Here is a 27,274-nt window from a genome sequence, read left to right as displayed (position 1 = left end):
GGTATCTGGTTGAAAACTAATTCATCTAAGAGGCAGATGATGAAAGTTTGGAAACTCCTAATTTACAAAATTTGGACAATGTGTTGGGATGGAAAACAGGTAGACATCCTTTAAAAAGCATTTGGACCCTGATTCTAGAAGGGGTAGACAGGAAATCGGCATCTTAGGTGGCTAGATATCTTTCCGAAAGAGAAAATGGGACTCAAGTTAAGAGTGAGCTTTCTATCCTTCCAGCTTATTATATGCCCTTATTTCCAATACCCTCTGAGGTGGGCCAGGTGGCAACAAAAATAGAAAAAAGAATGAGGGAATTTTTGCAGCTAGGGTGAAAGGACTCCTCAAAATTTGGTGAACTGGGAAGAGATTTGCAAACCTCTAGCTCATGGAGAGCTGGGAATTAGGAAGGTAAAAATGTTTAACCTAGCACTATTGGGGAGAAGGTATTGGGGATTCTCCACTGAACTGCATGAGCTATGGAGGAAAACAATTGTAGAGAAGTATGGCTTTACTGCCAATGGCTGGGATGCAAGTGACTCTATCTCTCAAATGGCTGTGGTGGCTGGAAAGGTAATTACAATGCCTACCTTCATCAAAGCAATTACAAGCAAGGTGGGCATTGGAAACAGGCTGCAGTTTTGACTGGATCCATGGTGTTGTGACAATCCTTTAGAAGAGAAATATCCTTTCATCTTTTATGTGGCTGAAAACAAACAGGCCTCTGTTACTGATTATTATGAACTGGAAGGTGGCAGAACCATCTGGTCTCCTATTTTTAGGAGAAAATCCATGACTGGGAGTTGGAACAGGTGACAGAACTCCTTTACTTCAGAACCAACAGCTAGATTTGCAATCTGAGGACTGAAGAATCTAGAGGTGGGAAAACTCAGGCAAATTTTCAGTCAAGACTTCCTATAATAGTCTTCTTGAATCTTGAGGAACCCCAGCAGCAACTTCCTTACAAAGCCATATTGGGTAGTGATCCCCCCTGAAAATCAAATTTTTCTCTTGGGTGGCAGCTAAGGAGAAGTATCTCACAAAACAAATGCTGTTGAGAAAGGGTTTCACCATGGCAGACTTGCCATGCCCTCTTTGCAAATTGGCAAGAGTCTTCAAACTACCTACTTATTCTTTGCAGATTCACTACAATGGTTTGGTACCACTTCCTCAAGGCAATTCACCTAAACTGGTGCATTCGGGATTGATTGGGGGGTTACTCTACAGGGGTTTATAGTAGATAAGTAAATTTTCCCAATATATTCTCCTCTCAGAATTAGTAAAATATTACCTTACCCTCTTCTAGGGCTGTTCACAAAATAATGTAAACCAACCAAATTGGTCCGACTCAACCCGAAATGGTCAGTTTTATAAATTTTTTGGTCAGTTTCAGTTTAAATAAGAGTAGAAACCATTAACTCGGTTCAGCTGTCGGTTATGTCTTTGTAACCCGAGCTAAAACCGACCCGGCCTATAACATAAATTAGTGAAGGATTTGGGATAATGGCAACTTATGGTGCTGCTACATATCCCATAAAAACTTGGGTCCCTAGATTATCTTTATGCTTTTTTACTTTTTATTACATGAATGATGCCTTGTGTCAGCCGCTTGCCCATTGTCAGTTCTCTGACGTCTCCCACAAAAAGCCAATAAGAAGTAAAATCATAAAACCTTCAAAATGTAAAAAATACTAAACCATTGTACATTAACAATATTATAACACATTGACATTTACCATCTTTTGATAACTTGCTTATGCTGACATGTAATCTGACCTATGACACATACATTGTGCAACTGTGCAAGAGAAGAGAAACAAATTATAGTAAAGTATAGAACCTGACATTGCCTCATGCAATCAGGGCCGGAGCCAGACAATGTTGGTTTGGTTTAATTCAAACCAATTAAACCGACCTTCAATGACATCCAAATGTTGTTCGGTTTTGATTAATTTCATTCCGGTTTCGGTTGGCATACAAGTCGACCCAATACAGTCCGTTCGGTTGACAAAAATAGGTGAAACCAAACTGACCCAACACTGACCCATGTAAAATTCAAAGAAAGGATCCCTTATAAGATCCAAATTGAAACACTTGGAGTTTGTGATCTGAATTGTTAATTGTGTCATAAACTGTAAGATTGTTCACAACTATTCATTTCTCAATTCAAACTCCTTAACCACTTACAAAGTGAGATTAAGTCGCATACTATAATTAGAACTAATGTATAAAAAATTTACATTTGAATTTGATCACTTTCCTTGAGAAGATAGCAGAAGGCCGTTCACAAATTAAGTGATTTTTCCCTTTATCTTTTTTAAATGTAAATAGAGTTTTTTATTAAACAAAAGAAAGGGGAAGGAGTACCAAAAAAGCAACTAAACCAAACATCCAGATATGAAAGGAAACAAAAGAAAAACTCCAATGAATCTCAAACATCGTAACAGAAAAAAAAAAAAAAAAACATTTCTTACGTGTATCAAATATGGAATTTCAAATTCCCAACAAGAAAAAGAAAAAGAATGATAACATAAAAAACTGGCAAACTGTAAACTTTTGGGTCTTATATCGGGACCAAACAGAAAAGTGGAACTTCAATCTTGCATTCAACCAAGCAGTGGTGCCAAAGTTCCCCTAAAAATATGGCTGTTTATCTCCTTAAACGCTCCAATAATCATGTCCAAACAATGTGACCTCAAGGGTCCAATACGCCAAATGCCAGCTAAAGTGTCCAAGCCTCCTGACCAAACAAATCCTATGTACAAAAGGAATACTAGATCAACCTGGAGGTCCTTACGGTGAAGATGAAGGTGATTGGTATTCTCACAATCTTCTCTGCATAAGATTAAATAAAATAAAATAAAAAATCCATATGATCCTTGTCCTTATAAGCATCCTAAATTCATCTTTCTACAGCAAAAATACCACTTCGGATGACACCAAATCTCTTCAAATGAAACTAGCCATGAGAAATGGAGACACTGAAGCACCAAGAAGGAATAACATCTCATCCAAAAGCAACTACCTTTTCCAAAACGCCCCATTTTTCTGTATTAAAGGGCAATTAATTTTCGAAAACAATCCTCTTCAGTGTCTAAAACAATCTCCCTCAAACAGTGAAAGAGAAATATACCATTTTTCAAGTATTCCCTATTTTTTTTCCTTTTTCTTTTTGTTCTGTGTGTGAGACAACTTTGCTTGCTTTTATCTAAAATTTGGCGTCTTAAACCCTTTTAGAATGGTCTGGCATCAAGCAAGCACCTAAAGACTTTAAAATGGCTACTCAAACAGCATTTTGTTCCCAAACAGAAGCTGGGCAAAAGCGACCTTGGAAAAGATCATAGAAACAAGAATTGCTGCATCCACCTATAACAGTCGAACAACTTCTCTAGCACCTACATTTTCAGTATACTGATAGAATTCCAGTTTCCCTTTTCTTCTGTATTGCATCATCTCAGCAACTGTCATATTCGGTAGCTTCCAATCTTTCAGTTCTCCAAAATCTCAAAATTAAAAAATTAAAAAAAAAATAGACAGAAAAATAATCCAAATAAATGTAAACTCAGATCAATTTGCAAAATTTCTACACAGCTACAAAATTCTTTACCATCCTCCACACTCTTCACAATCCACTTCAATGAACCACTAGCCTTCCAAGAAAATTCCGCCTCCACATTTCCTCCATATGTTAGAAACTCCGCAGAGCTCCAACCTCAGTTTCCAAATAACAACCACCCCCGAGCTAACCATAAATATCACAAAACATCGGAACACAACTCTCCTTAATGCCAAATTCCCAACCACATACCAAACAATCTAAATCATTACACTCCACAGCCGAATTTGCCCAGAAACCACAAAGGCACAAACCATAAAGAACAGAAAATCGACCAGAGAAGTAGCAAAAACGAAAACAAAAAACAAATGAACGAAATAGAGAAAACTCACCAGCAGATCCGAGCATTCCAGTCTTCGCCTTCTCCAAATCACGACATCTCAATCTCATTAGTTTTTCATAAACCCGGTTCCCCGACTGAATCCTAGCTCAGCCTTAGAAGCCATTACATGCAAATAATATTTCCAGAAAAAAAAAATTAAAAAGAAAAGAAAAAGAGAGCGTCCGAACAAAAGTGGAAAAATAAAAATGGAAACCAAAGAGATGAGAAGAGAGGAAAGGGCGGGTATTTATAGGAGACTGGTTCTTTCATCGATCCATATTCGATGTATTTCCTAAACGGGCCGAGCAGCAAATCCAATTCCAGTCGTTGTCGGTAGGAGAAAACTCCTCGTGTCTCACTCCTTGCCCACGTCACAAAATTTCCAACCAATTAAGCAATGATCAATCCAGCGCTCACTAATGGACCAACAGTCAAACAGTCAACGTCTAGTGAAGAACTCTAAACGACCGTCCAGAAAACCTATTATTTTTCAATTGGGAGGGCTTTTCTCTTTCACTATGGAGAATGGTTTCTGTTGGTGTGCTGTAGATGGAGGGAGCTAGAGATCGAAAGCGACGGGAGTTGGAATTGATGACTCAGCAATATCACGTGCTCCGTGTGGACGATCGGACGGTGAGGGCTTCACCCAATGTCTGACAGCCAGCTGTCAAGTGGGTGGCAAAGCAGCTTCCGCAATTTTCTTCCGCGCGTGAGCCCTTGCGCCCTTCCCTTTCTATTCTAAATCTTTTAAACCTAATTATTTCTGTTGAGCCAGGAAAGATGAAAAGACCAAAAAAGGCAGAGTAGAATAGAGGCCGCTGAACCAACAGCACGATGCCTTCACAGTTCAGAGTTCAGACTAGGTCATCCATCAGGTTCCTTGCTTGATTTGGAAAGTCAAATTTCTGATTTACTTGGTCAAACTCATCTAATTGAGGTTAATGGATGGTGATTGAGAAGATTGGTTGCATGCACACGTGGCACCCTTTGAGGCCGTTGGATTTGTGGAGGGGATGATCATTTGGTTATGGGTTGTAGAGGGGAATGAGTGGATGGTGGTACTTTTGCTGGATGTTGGCACTTTACCAGGCAAAATATTTGAGTAGGTCTGCAAATTTGCAAGGTTGCAGGTTTTGTCATGTTTGAATTTAAGGTGTTAGCTAGCACTTAGTAGCAATATGGGGTTATGCTGCGGCATTGAGGGTTGTGCAACACTGCAACTCTTGTTTAAGTAAGCAAAGCATGAATGTATGAATGGAATATGCAACACTGCAACTCTTGTTTAAGCAAGCAAAGCATATGAATACGAACGTATGAGTGGAGTGGAATGCAACCTTGATTTTTTTTAAGTGAAATTCATGAGTTATTTTTTTCTTCCTCCTTTGATACCTCATCGAGCAAAGTTTGGGCTCCACTTGTTTGCTAATGTGAATATGAAACAATGTCATTGACAATGTTTTCAAGAATCAAGAAGCCATCATATAAGCCGGGGCATTTTCTAATAATATAAATGGGTTTTGTTTTTGAAAACAATAACAACTGCCACCTCAGCAAAAATGTATTATTTTTATTAGGGAAAATTTATGATACTAGAAAAACTTTGACCAATCAAAGCACCCCATACATACATCTGAAAGTGTTTTATTTATGCATGAAATATGGGCACAACTCATCTAAATGAGCTCCCACATGTTCCCCTTACCATCCTCTACGCACGAGGCAAATTCTCACACCCGGAGACCTTGTCATGTGGCTTAACCAAACACTTTCCATGGACATGTTTTCTATTGACAGTTAAAGATGTGGATGGCTAAAATTATTTGAGGAAAGATCTCAACCACGGTTTAATGCCAAAAAAAGGAAGAAAAGAAAAAACCTCTCAAACATGGTGGGGTATAGAGCTAATAATGTGGATTAAAGAAATGAAGACAACCAATCCAAGGCATGAAGGTGTCAATTGATTTGATTGGCTGGTTAAGGGGCATTGGTTTGGCAGACGAGCTATCCTATTGTCTAGTTTTATAGAGTGAATAAAAAGAAGAAGAAATACATTATACATCTTAGGGTCCGCGCTTTATATTCAGAATCAGAATGGTTTCCCATTGTCTGTTTGGTTCAGACAATAATCAAAATAGGAATTGGAACCAGCTGGATTGAAATTTCATTCCCAAGAGAGGGAGGGGATAATGTCATTCCACCAGGAATGGGAATGAAATTTCAATTTCATCCAACCAAGTAGTTGGAATCAGAATGGGTTATTCTAATTCTAATTTTTTTTAATTCCAAACCCCTATTTTTACAAATCAAACAGGCCCTTAAATGGTCAGATGTATGTGTATGTGTGTGTATTTTATGGGATGGGATTAACAGGGGGATAGCCAGTTTCCCCAACCCTATTGACAGTGGGATGTGATTCCAAGTTTTATCTAGTTACAACCAGCCAAAGGAAGATAACCATATGAATGAGCTTGTTTGGATCCCATAATTAAAAGATGAAGAGGTGAAAAATGTGGGACAATTGAGACGCAATCCAAGCATCCAACTTTGCGACGTATTGATTCTTGGTCATCAAACGGTTCACAGATTCATCTTAGTCTCTAGGCAACTCAACTAGCAAACTCATGTCAATTTAAGATCTTTTTTTTTTTTTTATTGGCCCATCAAGAACTAACTCGATCATTCTATCCGGTCCAAAGCTTCGTTATCCTAACCTATCGCCCTTTCTGTCTCAACCGTGGTTAGCAAATTCACTATCATAGGTTTTTTTTAAGAGAATATCTTGAATACAAAGCAGGGTGTACATGAAGCCTATTGGTCATTCGATGAAGAACCTATAGTTATGCGAGCTTGATTCTTTGCCTCCCACATCACAAACCTTTTGAGTTGGGAATTATAAAAAAAAAATCTATGACGTGGGAAAAACAGAAGATCCGAAAGGCTTTGACCAATAATGAATTCTGATATGAAAACCCACTTTTATAATGTTAGATGATTGGTGGTAAGTTTTTTTAATTTTCTATGACTATAAAATCAGAAAATCATAATACAAAAAACCTTTAAAGAATAAACAAGTAAAGTATCATTAAAGTGATAACCAATAAGATGATGTTTATCAAAATTCATGGAGATATGACAAATTAACAAAGTTCTTCAGATACCATGTCCTATTTATGGGTCCAAATTGTACACAAATGTTTTCCTTTCCGTATGATGTAACTCTATCGTCATATGATCCACACTACAACCACAACCAGCTTAGAGAGTACCAAAATGTTGCAGAATTTTGCCATTGATATATATTCTCAAAATGTGGTATAGTCTTATTGATTTTTTGGGCAAATAATATATTTGATTAATTGACTGCAAAATGCATTGGTTGACAGAGTTGACAGAGATGACTGAATCATTCATCAAAAAAGAAAGAAGAAAAAGACAGAGACGATCGAATCTAAATTATGGAAAAATAATGTGGTATTAATATATATATTATAATCTCTCAACTTTGTTGAGCTTGGTTTTGCATTAATCATAGAACTTCCAAAGTACGATGGATGAAGTACCAACTTGTAATTTTCCTCGACATTATAAATAAACCAGTTGTTTAACTCAGTGGGATGGCTGCCAACTCAAGTTTCGCAGGCAGCTTGTCTCGGCATCCACCGTGCAGAGAACTTTTGTGTACGAATTGTAAGGATATGGCTTTGCCCACGTGAAATCCAGACGAAGCAATACACATGAATGCAACTGATTTTAATACTATAAGAAATTTCAGGCTGATGAGCACATACATCACGGCGTGGCTTGTGGTGACTGTCTCACCGCAGCATTGAATTGAATCAAGTGGTGCCAATTCTTTGGTTGACCCAAGTGACGGGCCCATCTGGTCTAAATAATGTTGACAGCAGCTGAGGTGGCAAATTTTTTATACACAAATCATATGTATCACTTGATATCTGAGTGTGAGACTAAGCAGGGCAGGATTTCAATAAAAATGTGAAAGACTGGTTTACTACTTTGATCATCAATCAAAAATAAAATCCAGACATAGTATTTCTAGTTGGTTTGTTTTCAAAATCGAGAAAAGTATTAAATAAATCGTTCATTGATAACTAGGCGCTATTAGATGTTCAATCGTTGGAAAAATTGTTAAAATGAAGATTCTCCCAATGATTGATATGCACATAAATCAAAACACACTTTTCTGTATCAATGCATACAAATGAATATGATGAGAAAAATGATGATTTGATGATGACATGACGACGTTTTAATAAACGCCTATCACAAAATGTTCATAGAACAAAATATACACTTAATTATCATTTTTGTTATTTTTAAAATTTAAAGCTCTTAGGTATGTAAAAAAAACCCACCATTGGTTGTTCATAATAAGGGTTCATTTATGGGAATAGGGGTCCGGAATCAAACCATTTCTATTCCAACTGTTTGGTTGGGTGGAATCAAAATTTCATTCCCATTCTTGGTGGAAAGTTATTCTCCCATTTAAGGGAATGACCATTCCCTCTCCCTCATTTGGGAATGAAAATCCATTCCAGCCAATTCTGATTCCAACCTGAACCAAATAAGGGGAATAGAGATCATTTCCCTTCTAATTCTAATTCAAACTATGAACCAAATGGACCCTAAGCCTCTTTGTATGATGGTCTGATGTAAGAGGGTGGTACACAATCCGACCAACCCAAGACTAAATGATTCAATCCATTTTATTAATGCTGAACATGCTAATAGAATAATCGAGGGATGAATATTCTAGAAACCAAAAAAAGTTAATTCTTGAATAAGAATAAACATTTACATAATAAGTGAACATTCTAAAAATGAATCCAATTAAGTGCATTCAATAATAGAAAACAGACATGCAATTTAAATGACAAAAGGGTAAATATGAACAACAAAACATGCTTTAAATGTGTGAAGAGAACATTCCAGAATAAGAGGGTAAAATGGAAAAAGCACAACTTAAAAAACTATTAGAATGAGCACCCAAACCCTATAAATATGTACTTCCCATTCATTTCAAGTGGCCTAGAAACCACACATGCTCTATCACCTTGATGTTGCCTATCTCTTCTTTCATCGACCAATCACTCCCTCTTATTAATGGAATTCTAGTTTCGGTGAACTATATTAGTTTGATCCCTTGTTAGAGGGTATGTGCGCGGCCCCTTTGGGGTCTACCCACTTCCTTTTCTTCTCTCTTTTCCCCTTTTTTCGGTCCAGTTAAACTTGTAATAATATTAGTAAAGAGAGCAGATGGAACTTATCGGTAATCGCTTTCCAAACCAAAGTGAAAATGATGTGAAGTTGTTGCAAGAACTTGAAACTGGGAATTACAAGAAGATGGAGGGTTGAGTCATGCCACTTGGTTACTCTCCTTAAAACCGTATTTGCCCTCTATGGTGCAACTGGTGATCGCAAACCGGTCGCCAAGATAAAATAACCCACAAGCCAATGATAGGTGTGCATTCGCTTTCCATATCTCTGTGAACCACAGAATATTGATGCTCATATTTCTCAGAGAAAACAGATAAGAGAATCGAAAATGATGTGTATACTGGGTCGACCAACACTCTTCTTATAAAGTGCTCTCAGACCCGAATGGACACAGATGTGTCCTTTCAAACAAGAGACTCTTTAGAACAGTGCACCTATTCGAAGAGACACGAGGAGGAAAAAGAAACAAAAAAAAAAAGAAAACATTTTAATTTGAAATTGAAAAGACTTAATTTAAAAAAAAAAAAAGAAAAAGTGTAATTCGGTTAAACAAAAAAAGATTTGTTGCATCGCGCGTACACGTACGCGCATATGCACTAGCGCCCATGCACACGTACATAGAATATCTATAGTCCTCTCCTCCTATGGGTGCCTACCCATAGAGGGAGAAAAAATACAAATATACTCCACTTCCACTCCTTTCCCAGGCAATGTGGGAGAAGGAGTCATTCAAGGGTGGGAAGCAGAAAGGACAAAAAAACAAAAGAGGGAGGAGAGAGATTCTTGTAAAATTGAATCTCCCTCCAACAATCCCCCACAAGATTCAAAATTACAAGAAGATCGAACAGTCTGAGCATAGCAGTGAAAAGAGTTTCATGGTGATGTCTTTTGGACTTCAATCAACACTTAAGTATGACAAGCTATATTACAGAGTATGGGTGGGGTCAGACTCCTTCAACATTTCCTCCTTATCATAACTAGCTATCCGGCCAACCAACTCAACTCACCAGTTCTTTATTGGTTCTTTTGTTTTGAAACATTTCAGCCTTGTTCCCCTCTTGGAATCGTGAGTGTTTTAGAGAGTTAGCCCTAGATCTCTCTTAGAAACGGCCACACTTCACACTCACTTAGGTCAGTTATTAGTGTGCACTGCTCACACTATTCCTAATGGATTAAAAGCCTCATGCTCAACCTCCTCAATCTATAGTGAACACTATCCTACCTCGGCATCTGAAATGGGACACAAATGATAGTGCTTTCCCAAGTCATCTAACGACTCGTTTTTACCCATTCAACTTAATTCTAAGGATCTCCTTTCACATAGGTTGGGTTTCCATCACTAATGACTCTGTAACGGGCTTCAGCCCCATTTCTATCGATGCCTCATAAACCACCTTAGAAGTTTGTGGTTTGGTTAACGAATCTGCAAGGTTATTTTCAAACTTTAAAAAATCCAGAGTGATTGTACCTTCACAGAGGTATTGTCTTACCAAGTTATGCCTTAAATGAATGTGCCTTCATTTATCGTTGTACATCTAATTCTTGGCTCTGGTTATTGCTGCTTGGCTATCACAATGGAGAGATATGGATGGAACCGGCTGCGGCCAAAGTGGTATATCTGCCAACGAGTTCCTTAACCACTCTTCCTTGGACCCCGCCAATTCTAGTGCAATGAACTCAACCTCCATTGTTGAACTTGTATTGCATGACTGCTTGACCGATTTCCACGATACTGCTCCTCCACCTACAATAACACATATCCACTGGTGGAAATACTATCATTTGAATTTGAAATCCAGTTCGCATCAACAAAGCCTTCTAAAATAAGAGGAAAACCTGAGTAATGTAAACCAAAGTTAATGGTTCCTTTTAAATATTTTAATTATCTTACTAAAGCTTCCCAATGTTCATTTCCATGATTATGAGTATGTTGACTTAATTTTTCCATAGCTATAGCTATGTCTGGTCTTGTACAGTTCATTAAGTAAGATACAGAACCAATTATACTTGCATACTCCTTTTGTGAAATAGGTTTTCCTACATGTTTCTTTAAGTGAATACTACAGTCAATAGGTTTTTTAACTGGTTTATAATCATAGTGTCCAAATTTCCTAAGAATGCTCTCTACATATTGTGATTGTGAGAAAATAAAACTTCCTTGTTCTTTATGAATTTTAATCCCCAAGATTACATCAACCTCACCCAAGCCCTTGGTATCAAATTTGGACATTAGAAATTGTTTTGTTTCTTTTAGAACCTCTAGACTAATTCCTATTATTAGCATATCATCAACATATAGACAGAACATGACTCTTGTATTATTTTCAAATTTGCTATAGACACATTTATCAGAATCATTTATACTATATTCATTAGTTACTAACACATTATCAAATTTTTCATGCCATTGTTTGGGAGCTTGTTTTTGTTAGACAGTGTATGCCCTTAGCTCCAATCAAAATGATGTACATTATGATATTTAATGTAAATGAATAAAATACATATTTGATTCATATTATTATGGTGTGTTTCTGTGTAATACCCTTAAACTGGACACTTATGAGACTCGTGTTAGTGTAGAATCTTCACAGTCATTGGATAGATCTGGGGAGATTTATCTTGCCAAGGCTGACACTGATGTGCCGCCAAGTTGGTTGGGGTGATTTGTCTCAGCTGCCAGGGTGAGACATGAGGTACATGCAGTGTGTGTTTTATTGAAACCCTAAACCAGACCAAAATTCTAGTGTTGCCCTGGACCTTGGAGATAGATGGGCAAAATTGGAATGCTACACCTGACCCCTAGACTCAATTATGATACTACACTAGGTGTCAGATTGGGTTGTCTTTGATATGTCAACCAGTGAGATCCTTAGAGGGGGTCAAAACCTGGGTATGTTGGGACAGTCTGAGAATTCATCTGAGTGGGTGATCATAGTGAGAAGATCAGCCCCTTTGTCGGACAAAGTGAATGATCGAAGATGCACTCTCTCTGATGGAAACTGATGGAGGGTGATTTGACCCGACCTCCTAAATAAGGGACACGTGAATATGACTCGACGTAAGTGACAGCTCAGCATGACAGCTTAGCCACAACTAGGCGCAATGAGCTCGCTGAAACCCTAGCAGAACAGCTTGCTATAGCCCACTACAGAACGGCTTGCTGCAACGCAGCTCGCTACAAAGGAGTTTGCTATAAGTGATTTCGCTACAAAGGAGCTCACTATTGAGTAACCTGGAGTCTTCGGGAAACTTCTTATTCGACAAGACCGTGCCTGTCAGACTGCTCCCATGTCTCTTGTCTAGCGGCGCAGCCCCTTCCAGTCCAGAGGACTGCGCCCACATCTCACGTCAGGCGGCATCGTGCACACCAACTCTGCATAACGTCTCTCAACTGACAAGACCATACTCTGCGACGGATACCTGCACCAATCAAATCAGCCTAGCGAATAACGACAGTAGCAAAGAATCAGAGGCAGTTACACCCGATTTGACAGAGCATTAATACATAAGGGCTCTAACGCCCTAGGAAAAAGGTAATCGAAAATTGTGCATCTTCACTCTTTGCCTTTATTTCTTCATAACTCTAAGCTCTCCACGTGTTCTAACTTAAGCACGGAGTGTTTCCGCCGGGCGAGCTCCCTGGGAATCCTTCATCTTCTTCTCCTTCTCAAGTGTTGTTCGTTGCTAGCTAGGAGTGAGGCCCCCGCCAGCTAGGAGTGACCAGATCGCGCTACATCATTTGGCGCCATCTCTGGGAATCGCTTCAAAAAGCCTCTCACCAAGAAACTTCAGTAAGACTTCAATGGTTTCCCCCAACAACGCCGGACGAAGTGCCGACCAAAACACCTCCGGGGAATGACTTCAGCTCCATACCGTCTGTATTCGCCAGTTCACTGTACCCCTCTCTGTGGACGGAGTCCCTACCCTGAGTGTGGCTCAGGTCATGGTGCTAGTAAATGCCCCACTCCCTCAGCCGGTAGAGGCGACCTTTGCAGAACCATCAGTTCTCCCGGTGGTTGAACAGAACCAGCTACAAAACTTGGTACATTGTGTGCTAGCTATGCAAGCTCAAATGCAGCAGGTCCACCAGCTTCAACTGTACCAACAGCAAATGCTTCACCACGTTTACCAACAGTACTACCAGCAGCAGTTTCCACCACTACCTTAGCATCAACAGCAAGTTCCACCTCGAACCCCGCTACGCAGCAGGCCCAGCCCCTCCGTCACAACGAGCATCTCCCCCGTCGAGGAGAGACCTCCTGAACTCAGATCCCTATCGAAAGGCAGGTCTCATCCCATGGTAGGAGGGAAAGACAAGTTACTCCCCCCACCTCGCAGCTTGTAGTCAAGTCGGGGGCCTCTCAGCCAGTCAGACCCGCATCACCTCGGCCTTCACAGTTTGAGATTCCGCTCGCCGAGAACCAGTTTGAGGTCCTGGTCACGGACTATAGACAAGGCCCTTCAGTTCACAGCCATCAGCAGCAATCCGAGCCCCTTCCTAGGCCCATCGAGCTTGGCAAAACAAAAGCAAGCAATACTAATGTCGAGCCAAGAAAGCAGCGGGGACACCGCCGAGCTCGCCGAATTGCAACTCACAACCTGCCCGAGCTAAAGGGTAAGGAAGAGGTGAGCTCGGACGAAGTAAAAGCCACTCCGCTCCTATCAGTTCCGTCCCCCTTGTCTCCAAAACTTCTAGCCATCCCTATGCTAAAGGACTTCAAGCTTCCTCCCTTGGACAAGTATAACAGATCATTTGATCCGAATGACAATGTCGATGCCTTCCAGTCGCAGATGCACTCGGTTAGGGTCAGTGAGTCCTGCATGTGCGTGGCCTTCTCCACCACTTTCAAAGGGGTAGCCCGCACATGGTACAGGAATTTGGCGCCTGGGTTAATAAAAAGTTGGACGCAGTTCATGCAAGTCTTCGCCTCTCATTTCGCCACCAGGAAGCGATGCCCGAGAACCCAAGAGAGCCTCCTCGGCATAGTCTAGGGGGAAGGAGAGCTCATTCGGAGTTACATCAAGCAGTTCAATGACATTTTTTATAGATACCTGACCTGGACCCCACAGTGCGGCTTACAACATCCAAGAGAGGCATCACACACAAGGAGTTCAAGTGGCACGTGGTGGTCAATCGGCCCAAGACTATAACCGAGTTTCTCAAGCTTGCGGACCAGTTCATAGGGACAAAGGAGGAGATCAGCCAGAAAAATGAAAGTGTGCCCGAGAAAAGGAAAAGGGAAGGTGAGTCCTCGATCCAAGGGGACAACAAGAAGAAAAAATACCTAGCTCGGGGGGCAAGGCTAGGACAGCCTTTCCGAGCTCCTCAAGCAGAAAAGACAGACTACACACCCCTAAACGCGAAGCAGGCCGAGATCCTTATGGCGATCAAAGACGCCCCGTATGTGAAGTGGCCACCCCGACTGAAAAGGGACCCCAATGTAAGAAATAAGAACTTGTGTTGTAGTTTTCATAAAGATCACGGTCATAGTACCGAGAATTATAAGAACCTCTGCGACGAGATAAAGAGGTCATTCGTCACGGATACTTAAGAAATTTTGTACAAGACAGTAATAATAAAGCAGGTCGGTAGGAGGAGTAAGGCAAAGAAGCTCCCAAATCTAGTAGCAGGCAAGCAAAGCAGCTGCAGAGGCAGCCCCCTGAAGAGAGACCAGTTCGGGGGACTATCCATGTGATCGTCGGAGGATCGATCGTCGTGGGCTACACCTCAGCAGCAACTCAGACGTCAGCTCAAGAGGTCAGGAGGGAAGAGTAGAACCCTACGAAGTGGCCAAGGACAGAAGACCCGATCTTATTCACCGAAGACACGCGCGCAGGGTCCACTACCCCCATGATGATGAGCTCATCATGAAGATAAGGATTAATGACTTTGAAGTCAAGCATGTCCTCGTCGACTCCAACAGCTCGACAGACATTCATTTCAAGGCAACATTCGACAAGCTTCAACTCCAAGAAAGCGACCTCAAGCCCGCAAGTACTCCCTTGGTAGGCTTCAGCAGAGAGGAAGTCAGACCCCTAGGGAGAATCACTTGTGGAAGTACTCCCTGGCCTAGCATAGTGAGGCTCAACCACGAATTCTTGGTGGTTGCAACTCCCTCCCCGTACAATGCCATAATAGGTCAGCCCATCACCCATGGTCTTCGTGTGGTGGTGTCCACCTATTATTTGGCGATAAAGTTCCCCACGAACTTTGGAGTTGGGGTAGCGCGAGGTGATTAGCTCGAGTCTCGTAAGTGCTACATCACCACCCTCAAAAAGAAAACCAAGGTGGCCGATGACCTCGAGCTGGAGCGACCTACGGAGCAATGCAAAGAGCGAGTTGCACCTACGGAAGAGACTATTTCCGTGCCCACTTCGGTGGAGGATCCAGGTCAGACACACCAGATCGACGCTTCAATCCAGGAGCCCCTACGATCTCAACTGCTAAGTTTTTTACTTCAAAATTAGGATGTTTTTGCATGGTCCGCGGCGGAGATGCCCGGCATAGACCCTACCATCATAACTCACAGGCTAAATACTGATCTTGTAGTTAGGCCCGTTAGATAGAAGAAACGCAACTTAGACCTGGAGCGCTGGAGAGCAGTTGACGAGGAGGTCGGGAAGCTCATCGCAACCGACTTTAGCAGAGATGTCCATTACTCGAGATCGGTAGCCAACCCAGTCCTGGTAAAGAAGGCCAACGGTAAATGGCGCATGTGCGTCGATTATACTGACCCAAACTGAGCTTGTCCGAAGGATTGCTTCCCGCTCCCCAACTGGTGGACACGACCCCAGGACATGAGTTGCTGAGTTTCTTGGACGCCTACTCAGGCTATAACCAGATAAGAATGGACGCTGCTGACGAAGAGAAAACAACTTTTATAACTGAACTAGGCCTGTACTGTTACAAGGTCATGCCCTTCGGACTGAAAAATGTTGGGGCTACCTTCTAAAGACTTGTAAATAAGTTGTTCGAGCCATTGATCGGTAAGAAAATAGAATGTTATGTAAACGACATGGTCGTCAAAACTCAGTTTTCAAATGATCTAATAAAAGATTTGCATTTTGTTTTCATAATTTTGCGTAAGTTTAACATGAAACTAAACCCAAACAAGTGTGCCTTCGGTGTCACATTGGGTAAATTCTTAGGGTACATCGTCAACCAGCATGGCATTGAAGCCAACCCATAAAAAATTAAGGCTACCCTAAATATGAGACCACCCCAGAAATTGAAGGAGGTTCAGAGGTTAAATGGTCGTATAGCCGCCATGAGCCGCTTCATGTCCAAATCGGAAGATCACTGCCTTTAAGGCAATTAAAAGCAAAGGTTTTGAATGGACTGAAGAGTGCCATCTTGCGTTCGACGAGCTCAAAAGGTACCTCACCAGTATCCCAGTCTTAACCCGACCTGAGGAGGTGATGTTTTGGAGCTGTACCTCTCTGCAAGTGACGAGGAGGTCAGCTTGGTACTGATAAGAGAAGTAGATCAGGTCCAATTACCTATTTACTATGTTAGCAAAGTGTTGCAGGGTGTAGAGATGAGGTATCCAAAGATCGAAAAGTTGGCGTACGCGCTAGTCGTTGCAGCTCGGAAGCTCCATCCGTACTTTCAAGCTCATACTGTTGTCATCCTCACCAACAAGCCTCTGAGGCAAGTCTTGCTCAATCCCAAGGTCTCTGGTAGGTTGACAAAGTGGGCCATCGAGCTCAGCGAATACAACCTTCAGTACAAGCCGCGAACTGCTATCAAGGCCCTAGCCTTAGCTCATTTTGTCACGGAATGCACTTTCAGTACCGAAGTCCCTAGGCCGGTCGAGCTCGAGGCCCGCAGGTCAGATGAGCCCAAGGTTCCCAGGCCGGTTCAGCTCGAGCACTGTGAGGTAGCAATCAGTGCGGCTTCTCTCCTAGTTTGATCGAACCCATGCTGGGATGAGGAGCCTTGGATCCTTCACGTGGATGACTCGTCCAATCAGTAGGGCAGCGGAGTTGGAATCATTCTGTATGGGCCAAGCGGGGTGAAACTAGAGTATGCGTTATGCTTTGAGTTTGCGGCGTCCAACAATGAAGTAGAGTACAAAGCGTAAATAGCCAGACTGCTCTAGAAAATGAAGTGAGAAACAAGTACATCATCATCTGCAGTGATTCTCAGCTCATGGTCAACCAAGTTACAGGTGAATATGAAGCTCGCGATCCAACCATGATCACCTATTTATCCAAAGTAAGAGAGGCTCTGCAACTTTCAGTCACACTTTATCAAGCAAATCCCGAGATCAGAGAACGCTGAGGCCGATGCTCTATCCCGGTTAGCTAGCACAAGTGATAACACCATGAGAACCATGTATATAGAGAACTTGCCTCGGCCTAGCATTCTCGGGGGGGAAGAGGAGGCCTCTCCTATCGTTCAAGCAGAGCTGAGCTGGATCGATCCGCTCGCAAGTTTCTTGCTGCACGGGACCCTCCCTACGGATCGTAATGCCGCCAGGCGGGTAGAGCGTCAAGCGGCCAAATACGTCATAATAGATGAACGGTTGTACCAAAGATCTTACCCACTCCCCTATATGCGCTGCTTGTGACCTTCTGAGGCCGAGCTCGTGCTCTGCCATACTCATGAGGGCTTGTGCAGCGGACACTTGGGGGGCATGGCTCTCACCCAGAAAGCGCTACGACAGGGATACTACTGGTCAATGATGAAGGCAGATGCGATCGAGCTCATTAGAAGATGTGACAAGTGCCAGAAGCACGCCAACATCCACCACCAGTCTGCCGTCAACCTAAAGTACCTCACTAGCCTGTGGCCTTTCGCACAGTGGGGGATCGATATGCTCGGACCATTTCCACCAGCAACAGGGCAGAGGAGGTTCTTAGTGGCGGCAATTAATTGTTTTATTAAGTGGGTAGAAGCTGAACCTCTCACAATGATTAGAGCGTGGAATGTGCAAGACTTCTTCTGAAAGAATATAGTGTGTTGTTCCAGACTACCCCAAGTACTGATCTCTAACAATGGTAAGCAGTTCGAGGATATTCCAGAACTGGTGCAAAGATATGGGAATTCAACAAAACTTCACCTCGGTGGCGTACCCTCAAGCAAACGGCCAAGCGGAGGTCACGAACAGAGCCATTCTCTGCAGACTGAAGGCACGCCTCGACCGAGGGACTATGGATAGACAAGCTACCTAGTGTACTATGGGCTTATCGGACCACGATAAAGACTGCAACAGGTGAGACCCCCTTCAACCTCACTTATGGCATTGAAGCAGTCATCCCAGCCGAGATCGAGGTTACCACTCTTTGTCTAGAAGTATATGACAACAAAACAAACGAAGATGAGCTACGCACCAACCTCGACCTACTTAATGAGGTATGGGACCTCGCATACATTAGGACCGCGTCCAACCAGTAGAGAGTAGCTCAGTACTATAACGCCAGGGTCAAGAAGCGGAACCTCCACGTCGGAGACCTGGTTCTTCGTAAAGTTATGGTGCCTGAGCCCAGTGTTAGTAAGCTCGGGCCAAATTGGGAAGGACCCTACCAAGTAAAGCGGGTGCTCGGGGAAGGAACGTATGAGCTCAAAACCCTAGAAGGGAAACAAGTACCTCGGACATGAAATATTATAAACTTAAGGCAATATTACCTGTAATCACCAAGCTGAGTGGACTACAAGTCGCTCCCGAAGCCTAAGGCCTAAAGCTTCCTAGGCCCTGTAGCAAAGACCAACATAGTGAAGGCAGTCCTCGAGACCAACATAGTGAAGCAGACTTATAGCAAAGAAACAATCAGTACTCCACAGATAAACAAAAAGGCATGGAGAAGGAAGAAAAGTTACCTCGGCCAAGCTTCCTAGGCCCTGAGTGTAGAATCTCTCGAGCGCACTCCCCAGCATCTGAAAGCGGTCCCTCGAGAGGAGGGCCCCGCTCACCAAGGCTTGACCAACCCCCTCCTCCCGGATGGACTCCCCCTCGCGGATGGACCACTAGGGACGGAAGATTTGGTTGGACCGTTCGATGAGCTCCTCCAAGGGTGTGGGGGTAGAAAACGAACCCATTCACCCTCTATGGGACCCCCTTGAGGCATCCCCTGTTGAGCTCCCAGAACGGGCCACCTATTGTGGGGGCAAATCCCCCGTAGCTTCCTCGGGTGGCCTCTTCTACCCCACTTCGTTCTCCTAGGCGGGCTTTTGTGACCCAGTGGTTGGCTTCGGCGGCATGGGCTATTTCTGCCTTGGTAGCACCTCCTCGACGGGCTTTCTCCCCTTGGTAGGGACCTGTGAAGGTGCCTCCTTCGTGGGAGCCACTGGAGTGGTCCCTTTGCCAAGGACCTGACGAGAGGACCCCCCTTCGCAGGGGTAGAGACCTTCTCCTTCTGCCTGTCACAAGGCCTCTAAGGCATTTTAGCCCGCTCCTTTTGCATGTTACGAGCACGTTATAGAACAGCCTTGTGGGCATCCATCGACACCTCTGCAAACAAAGCAAAGCCATCACTAATGCAACAAAAAAAAAGGGAAAAAGGACATGTTAAGGGACCGCAGGGCCTCTCCTACCGAGGGGAGCAGGGCTGAACCTTGGAAAAACTAGTAGGTCCTCCTCCTCCACCAAAGGCCGGGCTCGAACTATCCCCAAGTCGAGCAACTACGTGAGATCATCGTTCTCCTCACTTGTGAGCACAGGGACACTCTTCTCCGTAGTTTGGCTAACCTCTCCCACCCCAACTTGAAGGACCAACCCTCGGGACATGACAAAAAGAAGAGTTTTCCCTTCCAGTTATTCACGGAAGAAGGGTTGTCTATTGGCTTGGTCCTACGGGGTTGAAAGTAGTACATGCCGTTCTCAAAAGAATGCCTTCTTGGCACAAACAATGCTCGGAAGACCTTGGCGTCAATTCCACCCACTGTAACCAAGCCACCACCAGCATGGCCACTGTGGTCCTAACGGCGTTGGGCACCAGCTAGCTAAGAGTAAACCCATACGCTCTCAACAGTTTAGAAATCAACGGATGAAGGGGAAACCGAAGACCGGAATGGAGAAGATGTTGGTAGACGAAGATCTCCTCCTCCTTAGGAGTCCATGACCATTTGCCTACTTTAGACACCCTCATACCATAGGATGAGGGAATGAAGTACTGCCTTGCTAGAGCTTTAACCTGGTTCGCATCTAAAGAGTTCTCAAAACTCAAGCGGAGGACTTCGGTCTCAGCTACTACCTGGGCAGCCCTCGTCCCAGGAACATGGTCTAGGGTTCCCTCCCCCTCGGTTGGGCAAAACCCTTTGGCCTCCCTTGGTTTCACGGAAGCGACACTCTTACAGGGAGGGTCCTCGCCTTGATGGTTGCCTTTGGCACCCTCAGGGGCTACCCTCCCCGGAAGCACCTCAACCTCCTACCAAAGGGTGGGAGGTGGGGTGGGGGGGGGGAAGAGTAGATGAATTCAAAGGGGAAAGGGGAGAAGGGGTACGGGAAGAGCTCCCTTCTGACTCATTCGGAAGATCATAGCACTTAGTACCAAAATCTGAGAAAGACATTCTTTAAAGTTACCTAAGAAATGTGGAGGAAGAAAGAGTGAGAGTGAAGTGTTGAAGGTAGGAGAGTTTGGAAGCTGAGTTCACTCAAAGACAAAGGCGCTTAGAGGCAAACAACAAGAATGCCGCCACTAAGGGCCCTATTTAAAGAGGAACAGATGGCCCAAATTTCTCGAGATCCAATGGTTGAGAAGCCACCGCCTCCATAGCCCAATCACGACGCATCGTGTAACGCTCACCCTCGGAAGGAGAAACGATGTGCTAGCGACAACACAGATCGTCCTTGATCCAACAGATGCAAAATGCCTCTTCACCTACAATCTAGTCATGCCGCACCCCTGAATGCCTGCCCTCGGAAGGCGAAATGACGCTCTAGGTGAACCAACGTATCCACCCACTGTGAACCACCGACTTATGCGACCCGGCCACGTGAATGCGTGCACGAGTTCGGATGAAAACCATCCTGTGCACGGATCCTCAGGCCTCACAGGCCCTTGGCTTAAACAGCCTTCCACTTTGCAAGCCCTCGACTTAAACATGCTTTGGCTTCACAATTCCTCGGCCCAAATGGCGGCACCAGAGCATCCGCACTGAGCATGCCCCTCGGGTCACTTGTCCAAAGTTGTGGTTCTATAGACCAGCCGCAGCCTCGACCATACTTACGAAGATGAACCAGGCAGAGACGTGAAAGAGGATGCCACTGTAGGGTGCACCTCGGTTATCGGGCCCACTGGCGCTCACCATTACTACTCCCATCAGTCGAAGCCAAATTTTTCTCCTCGGCCTCGGGAGTGGGGGACAAGTGATGTGGGGTGACCCAACCCAGCTCATTTGCGGTTGGCAGGCCCAACCCACAAGTGCCAGACTTGGGAATGAGATCCGCTACAACAGAGGTTACTCTACTCCCCTCGTACGAAGCCAATCACGGAGTGCCCACACATCCCCGCAGAGCTCTCTGACTGCCCTTGTATGGCTCCCATCTTAGGCATTCATCTCCACCTACCTCTAGGCAGCTCAAGTATAAATAGGGGTGCCCTCCTCCAGGTAAGGGGGATGGAATACAATTTGCATCTGGACTTGGAACTGATCTCAAAAGCTACATTCTAATTTCCCTCTTCGCACCCCGTACTAACTTGACTGTTGGAGACTTTGCCTCGTTTTCTCACCCGAGGTCTCTGATGCATTCTACCTTGCATCACCTCGGTCACCTGCCCTCAGCTTCTACAGTACTCGGAGCCCTCTCCGCCTCGGCCTCGGTAACAAGCTCCCCAAACCCTCATAGCCTTCGGAGTCTAGGGGCGAAATTACTTTGTTGTCCCCGACCATCCCAGGCATCAACAATTTATAATTTTTTAAAGCTCTTAATCAGTATTTATTATATATACTAAAATTAATATTTATTGTATTTCAATAATTATTTTTTTTTGTTTTTTGTGATAAATGTATTTTCAATGATAATGGATAAATTTATTTTGTTTTGCTACTTAACAGAAAATTTTTAATAATTATTGGAGATTAAACTACTATTATTGAAAATTTTAAATTTAATTTGTTATACTTATTGTATTTATTATTTTTTGTTATAACTTATTGATTAATTTTTATTAGATATTAAATTATTATTTGAGATTATACTATTTATTGACTAAGTTAATTTATTTTTAGTACTTATTGTATTTTTGTAAATTTTGTAATTATTATCTTTTTTAATTATCAATATATTTTCAATAATTGTGTATTTTTGTTATAATTTTTCAATAATTATTGGAGATTAAACTATTCTTAATTATTTATTAGAGATGAGACTATTAATTTAGTTGAAATTATGAGTGTTCGTGACTTGGTTTGATTTGGTCGTAGGCTATTTGGCCAACTAAATTGACTTGGTTAGGTTGGGGAGTTGGTCAGCTAAAATTGTTTGACCTTTTGTGAAATCTAACCCACTCAAGTTGTATTAGTTTGGGTCGATTTTTGCTTTGGTCAGTTGGTTCAAAAGATTTAAACTTAAAAATTTAAATTAATTTTATAAATTATAGTATAATTTAAAAAAATAAATTAAAAAAATTAGATTTATGATATAAAATATTTTAGACTAAGGAATATGAGAAATTTCCCACTTTTTCATATTGAAAATTATATTTAAAATATAAAAGTGAAACTGATCAAACTTGGTTGAATTGTCGATTTTGGTTAGGTCGTTCGAACTTGGTTGAATTTCCCACTTTTCTATGGTTACGTTGTTCGATTTTGGTCAATTTACAACTGGTCAAAGTGAAACTGATCAAACTTGGTTGAATTGAGAAATTTTTGAACCAAAGGTGACCTAAAATACTAGAAAACCGAGCAACTCAAGTCAAGTTGATCGGTTTGGTTGTTTTCATCAGTTTGATGAATAAACTTAACTGAAATTAATTATTGTTACTTTGTATTATAAAAAATTATTAAAAGTAGTATATAAAATATGAATAATTATTAATTATTTAAAAATTGAAAATATAAAACAATTATATACTCTTATGTGTTTCTATTAGGGCCATTTACTAGAACACACCTTTAGGGATGACAATTTTCCCCATCCCTGACGAGGACCCTATTTCCCCGACTCGCTGGGGCCAGGGATGCGGATTGTTTTGGTGGAGCAGGATGGGGACGGGAATTAATAGGAACCCTCAGTCTGAGTCGGGGATGGGGATTGAGGTCCCCACCCCACCCTGACCCCGATTATATATATTAAATGTTATTTATATTAAATATGCATATATATCAAAACATATTTAAAACATTATTTATAATTTAAATATTTTATTTATTTTAAATAAATTTATTTAAAAATACTATTATCTAAAAACATATTGGGGATTTGGGTCCCCATAGGGAACCCATCCCCATCGGGGATCGGGGATGGGGGTTAATTTCAAAATTGGGGTCGGAGACAAGGAATATGATCCCTGCCTCAAACTCGCCCCGTTGCCATTCCTACACACCTTATTGCTTTATATATTTACTTAAACCTACCTTATAGTTTTCATTTTACTAAAACATCCCATATATTTTACAACTTATTTACTTAATCAACTTTTCATTAAGGAGTGTTTGTTTTTCCATTAAACCCATGATTTTTCTTCCAAAAATACCCTTAACACTTTTTTTTTGTATATAAAACAAAATTGACTAAATATAACCGATAGAGTGGTTGCCCATGTCTTATTTAGGGCAACACATGGTATTTTTATTTTTTTATTTTGATTAAATTTATTTAAATGAGCATTAAGTTCAACACTATCATTTTCTACTATCATCTAATGGAATATTGATTAAATCCATTGCATATTATAAGTGGTGGTTTAGTAAAATGCTAACTATATAGTAGATTTTAGTAAATCCATGAAACTATAAGAGGTATTTTAGTAAATGACCCTTTCTATTATTTAACTTTCGCTTAATAAATTCCGTGCATCGCACGAATCCCTGTTAGTTTTAGATTAAATTGCAAAATGATTAATTATTTCCACCGTTGTGGGTAGAAGGATAAAAGTTCAATACATAAAAAAGGCAGCCCAATACACAAAGCTCCCACAAATGCAAAGTTTGGGGAGTGACAGATGTACAAAACCTTATCCTTTCACATATAGAGAGGTTATTTCAAAGATTTTAGCTTTAGTCACCTAGGTCGCAGTGGAGCAACCCAACCATTGGTAAATCCCAAACTAATGGAACTTCTGCATCATTTTCTTTTTTTTTTTTTTGAAGTGCATGAGACAATGCTTATAAAAGATTTTATCTCATCATTTTGCTATGAATTAGGATGCTTGGAGAATATCTGAAGAAAAAGATTGGAGAATAATACAAAGGGTCAAAGGACATGTTCTTAGAAGCGCCAAATATCGAGTTCTCTTTGCTACAATGTATCTCTATCCCCTCATCTTTTGCTACAATGATTGTTGTTGTAGCTATTGATATAAGAAATTGTAGCCGCGTCTTGAGAAACGATGCTTGAGAGTTTTCATCTAATCTAAAATTTAGTACTATAGGATTTCATCTAATCTAGCCCCTCCAAATGATGTTCCCGATCTTTTCAATATCTAGACCAGAAAAATGGTCTCTTAAGATAGATGATTAATCTCAACCGTCAGAAATTCCAATTAATATTCTCAGCTATACAAGTGATCACATAATCTGTTAAAAATCTAAGATACGTAAAGTAATACTATGTGCCAAATAAAAACCCAAGATTTGGACCATCAAAAGGCCTCCTAAAGCCTCTTAGAGTCAATGAATGAATCTCTCAACCATCCAAATAGTGTATCAAAATTTCATTTCATCAAGCCCATCCAAATTAAATGATGTATCAACATTTCATCATAATCTTTTATGCTTTATTTCAATTATACGGGGGTTGATCACATGAATTCTATTTCACCATTTCCACTCTATTTAATTCCACATCCATGGTTAAATACAAACCCTCTTAGGTCATAATTGCTTCTAATAAAATCTATTATTATTCTCTCAAATAAGATCATTCCCCTTCTCTTTCTCGTTAATAGTCAATATTTGTAACATTTTCCTTCACCATTGAATTCCTTATTTCTTTTTAATATCTTTGAACCCCTTTTAATCCTTATTACCAAAGTGGGATATAAATTTAAATAATTGGGTGGCTAACCCACATGGACCTTGATGTCAAGAACCCAAATTTGCCAACACAACTTAACTGAACTTGTATTAAACCCCATGCATTGCATGAGTTCACACGCTAGTTTACGTTGAAATTATATCTGCTTTGCACCTCTACTGCCTAATAGCACTCCTTGAGAGCTCGTTCACCTCATACAAAAAAGTCTACCCACCGTGCCAGTGTTGGTTATTTGCCACGTGGTAACATTATAAAAAGTCTAATAATTGAAAATGGATTATGTAAAGGAGTTTGAAAACCGCCTTGCGTGTAGCCATAGGCCCATAGCTTATGAGGCAGTCCAAAAGATAAAGACGCGAGGTTGTTGTAAAAGCCAGCTTGTCATGAAGTAAGTCACTTTCAGTCTTTCACGGTTTCACCTTTTACACTTTCCGCTGGGCCAGACACTTCGATTGGACTGAAAAAGCCCACTTTAGTCCAACAAAATTCTAATGTTAAATGGGTTGACGTAATTATGCTATTTTGGGTCCATGGGGCCAAACAACGGGGCAATCCATCCTCATGCCCCCATATCCTTTAGCCCACAACCCTGGTGGCAGCGGCATTTCATCCCATTTCCCAAGTGTCAGTTACAGGTTACAACTTACAATCAGCCAAAGACCCTACCGCCCGAGCCACCATAATTTGGTTCTAAGTTTTAACATAAGTACACTTGAAAAAGGTATTCATTATATGGTCCAGACTATCAAACCTAATCAAACATCTAGACATGAAAACAGTTTGGTTCTTTACAAATTTGGTTTTACGGTTTTGGTTCGGTTTATTGAATTTTTGAAACCAAACCCAACCATAAACTGTAAACCAAAACATACATACATAATAGATTATATTAATATATAATATATAGTAAAATAAACTCTCAAAACTATATTAATGTTTATATAGACTATTTATGTTATTTATGGAAGCATATACATTGCTTGGGCTTTTTTAATTGTGTTAAGTCCAATAAAATGACCCAAATTCTATTAAAATTGCATCAAACTATAATAAAACGATTTTAGTTAGTTTGATATCTATTTAATCTAAAATATTCTTCAACCGTGTATTTTATTAATTTACTTCACAAGAATAGGGTTTTGGAATGAGAATTGTAAAATCTCAAACTATTTAATTAATATTTGATAAAATCAAAATCTCATTCTTATTTCTGATGGAATGGCATCCTTCCATTTGAGGGAATGACCATTCCTTCCCCTCCCTTAAAAATGAAACCCCATTTCAATTAATTCCAAGTTATATTTAAACCAAAATAGGAATAAATCATTCCAATTTCGATTCCAAAAATTTCAATTCACATTCTGATTTCGATTTCGACTATAAATCAAATAGACCCTGATATATTCTCCAAAACTACACTGAACCGGAGCTCAGTCCTCTCAGCTGTTGCTTGATCGGGTCAAGGATCCGACGATCTGGTCCCCTCCATCCAGGCACCCACGTTGTCTTTTCCAGTAACTTCTAGGAACCGACAAGCTAGTAGCTATCGGCCGCCCGCCTTTGCTTTAATGTGAGTGTGCTTTTGTAAGGCTTGCATCTCAGTACGGACAAACAAGCAAAGAAGAGCCTTATCCATATCTTCTGAAAAACCGGGTCTAAATGGAATCCTGAGAATATTCTAGAAATCCATGGATAGTCGCGCACTGTGCATGATCTATACTTACCCCATCGACAACGTCCAATTTGACACGTGGATCAAGAGTAAACTCCCGTCGTCCACCTCATCATCCTAATCTCCTTGGTCAAATGGTCAACTCATAATAACTTACTGCCGTCACACAACATACATCCCAAAACCCGACAGCGAGTCTCAATCACCGCTCTCGTAGTCGCTTTTGCGGTCGCTTGCACGTGTGACCACTGTGAGCAATCCGGCGTTTTGCTCGCCCAAATTACCGCTAT

At 41.5% G+C, this 27,274-nt stretch overlaps 1 protein-coding gene across 5 annotated transcripts in view; it reads right to left on the bottom strand.

The window, feature by feature from the left end:
- The window catches only part of LOC148873731 (putative serine/threonine-protein kinase SIS8), a 98,326-nt gene extending 94,127 nt beyond the window's left edge, over positions 1 to 4,199 (bottom strand). For 2 of the 5 annotated variants that reach the window (XR_016104768.1, XM_088963514.1), the window contains exon 1: positions 3,943 to 4,199. The gene's annotated coding sequence lies outside the window, so the exon portion shown is untranslated. The remainder of the gene's footprint in view (positions 1 to 3,942) is intronic. The other 3 variants (XM_088963515.1, XM_088963516.1, XM_088963517.1) reach the window with 2 other exon arrangements.
- Positions 4,200 to 27,274: the final 23,075 nt, after the last annotated feature.

Source organism: Nelumbo lutea, chromosome 1 (assembly GCF_056320005.1).
Source record: "Nelumbo lutea isolate HS-2025 chromosome 1, American lotus-T2T, whole genome shotgun sequence".
Lineage (NCBI taxonomy): Eukaryota > Viridiplantae > Streptophyta > Magnoliopsida > Proteales > Nelumbonaceae > Nelumbo > Nelumbo lutea.
The sequence above is the reverse complement of the archived record's forward strand: the minus strand, read 5'-3'. Positions and strand labels throughout refer to the sequence as shown.